This window comes from Gossypium arboreum, chromosome 8 (genome assembly GCF_025698485.1).
Source record: "Gossypium arboreum isolate Shixiya-1 chromosome 8, ASM2569848v2, whole genome shotgun sequence".
Taxonomy (NCBI): domain Eukaryota; kingdom Viridiplantae; phylum Streptophyta; class Magnoliopsida; order Malvales; family Malvaceae; genus Gossypium; species Gossypium arboreum.
Window position 1 is genome coordinate 26,114,515 of NC_069077.1, and position 3,382 is coordinate 26,117,896.

A 3,382-nucleotide genomic window follows, 5' to 3' on the forward strand; every position below is an offset into this window, starting at 1 on the left:
GTGGTCACAAGTTTAAATCTAATGCCACTGGAAGAGGATACTTTATAAAGCCTTTGAGACCATAATCATAGGGAAAACTGAGGGCTGTAACAACCCAATTTCAATGGTGTCAGAAACAGTGATTCTGGGACCACAATTTCGATAATTAAGGCAATAAACATTATTTATTTAATATTTACGAGGTCATTAGAGTGTCATAATAAAGTTTGGTCCAAAAAATTTAATGTTTGAATAGTTAATTATGATATAAGGACTAAATTGTAAAAACTAAAAAGTTAATCACTATTAAATTATTTTTGTTAAATGAGTATAAAATCATAATTGGAATTAGGCCATATTAGTTTATAGTGTATGGTTGTGGTATGCATATTAATAAAATTTTAAGTGGTAGTAAACATTATTTATTTAATATTTACCATTTTAAGTGGCAATTAGGCCATATTAGTTTATAGTGGACGGTTGTGGTATATATATTAATGAAATTTTAAGTTAAATTAAAGGTTAAAATGATAAATAAGTAAATGTTAGAAAAATAACAAAACAAAGTAAAGTCATCATCTTCCTCATTTTGCATTCACCACCGATTTCAAGGTTTAAGGTTCAACCAAGATTCTAAACTTGCATATAAGTGATCTTCAAACTCGTTTTTCATAAATTTTATGTTTTTGAGATCGTTGCAGCTTAGTTTAGGTAGCCCAAAGATTATTTTGTAGTACTGTCAAAGTTTGAAAAGTTACCATAGTTGATTTTTAATGTTGCTGATGTTAAATGGTTGGGTTTAGAGCTTTGTGATGAAATATGATTATTTTGTAAAGTAAATTTGGTTAGTTTTTGAGTTTAGGGACTACAATGATAACATGTTGAAATTGGTATAAAATTCTTGTAGATTTAGATGTTGAGTGCTGCAAAGGGATGAGAATGAATTCATTTTTAAAGTTTGGGGCCTAATTATGAAAAATATGTTAGTTGTGGTTTTAGGGACTAAATTGAATAAAAGATAAAAGTTCATGGAAATATTGTAAAATGCTATTAAAGGGTCATATGCATATGTTTAAACATTATAAGTTATTTGGAATTGTTAATTAAGGTAAATTATTATAAAGATCAAGAAACAGATCAATTAGTCGATAAATATAGAAAAAGGAAAAATTGTTGAATAACCATTCGTGTTGTATTCATTGTTGTTTTATTTAGGTAAGTTCGTATTAGGTTCATTTTGATCAATATTTATTTATGTTTGAATTATGTATATATGAATTGGTATGATTGGTTTGAATTAAATATTGAAAGTGAGATTGAAGGATTGAATTGTAAAATATGGTATTTATATGTGTTTAGAATGAATTGAGAGATGATAGGAAATGTCAATTGGTACATGTTGTTATATGATATTATGTTACAATGATGGAAATGATATGGGAATTGAATTAAGGCCCATGTGAACTTAGTGAATGATTAAGATACAAATGACACGTCATTAGGATTTATTGTATTAAGCACTATGTGTTGGTGTTTATATTTATCAGGTACTATGTACTGGTGACTATATTATCAAGTACTTTATACCAGTGTTCATATTATATCAGGCACTATGTGCCGGGGTTTATGTTATTAAGTACTATGTATCTGTGGTGGATACCATACTATTGGTTGAGATCCAACATTTGTTGCAGATTCTCAACAGCTCGTGTGAGCAGCATCAAGTAATGGTTAATGTCCCTATTTATGGCTCATGTGAGCAAAGTTATCTGGAGTATCCAAAATTAATTTACTATAGTTCTCTGGGCAAACAAAGATATGGAATTAAATTGAAATGAAAGCTTAGGGAATAAGTTGTTATTCATGAAACAAAGATATGTTACGTGTGCCACAGTCGTGTAGTCTCTAAGTTTCGGGAGGTGATGGGTGTACACGGCCTTAGTGAGCTACATGGTCTAGATACACGGTCGTGTGGCTCTAGTTACATGGTCTTAAACTTTCACATGGTCCAGCTACACGACCATGTGAATGTTTGCAACATTTTACATTTAGGTCCACACGACTTCAATTAGTTATACGGCCTAGCGACACGGCCCTTTGACATCCTTTTACACGAGTTCAACTAGTGAGATGGTTTGTTAACACAATTGTGTGACTTAGTCACACATGGTCACAACCTGTCATACAATCGTGTGACCCTTAATTGTTGAAATTTTCTTACTTTTTGTTCAGTTTTCAATTAAGTCCTTATTTGATTTCGGGTTGTTATGAGAGCTTTCATGTCACATCTCAAAAATAGGGTTAGTAGATCCAGGTTAGTAAATCAGGGGTTAGCAAACTAGGAACAGTAATAAGGTTAGATAATTAAATAATTATGAATTAATTAAAAAATTTTAGGTTAAGAAATTAAGATTAAGTGCTCAAGAATTAATTTGGTTAAAATGGATTTTAAAAATGAGACTTGATTTGAAAATAATTTTAAAATTGCCTTTAATTGAAAAACAAGGACGGATTTAGAAAAAAAAGGGGAAAATTGCCGGTGGTCAGAGGGGAAAATGCCCAATTTTTTAAAATCTGGTTGGATATTTAAAACCACCCACGTTTATTACCTCCTATTTATCATCTCTTTCAAAAATTCTGTCAAACACAAATCAAAGCTTTTCTCCTGAAATTAGTTCATCATTTTTATTTCTAAGCTTTCCAAACTCAAAATCCTCATTCAATTTTAAAGAACACTTACGTTTTCAACCTCAATTTCTCTAAAGTTCTTCACACGTTCAAACTCGAATTAGCTCCATAGTACGTCAATTTTACAAAATTGAGGTAACAATTTGACTTTTTGATGGGTGTTGAAACTACCAAAAATAATTCCTAAAAAAATAACTCTAAATTGTAGTGAAGAGTGGTAGTAGGGTCGAGTCCACAGGGATTGGATGTCGTAATCAACTTCTGCGTTTACTTATGAACAGAATGTTCATTGTGTCAAAGGTCGTGGCAAGAGTCGTGCCCACGACTCCAAACGTACCTGCAACAAAAATAAACAAGTAATCGGGGGGTTCCGAGAATGTTTAGAAAATAAATAATCTATCAGTGTAAATAAACAATGAAATAATATTAGAAATAAATTTAGTTTGGGAAATAAATTCAGAATTTTGCAAACAAAAATAATAAGCTTTAGCCTTAGACTCGGTAAATTTTGTATCAAGAATCGATCCTCAAAAATTAATCTTCTCCCTCAATGATAAGTTGGTTATAGCAGTTAAGAACGTCCTAACCACTAATTCTTCCTCTCGTTGTTGGTCCCGGTATTACCTGCAAACCAACCTTTACTGATTATCTAACCAAGATACACGAGTTCTCGATTCAAGATTTTGGCTTACGTTTTGAAGAACCCAACTCGAAT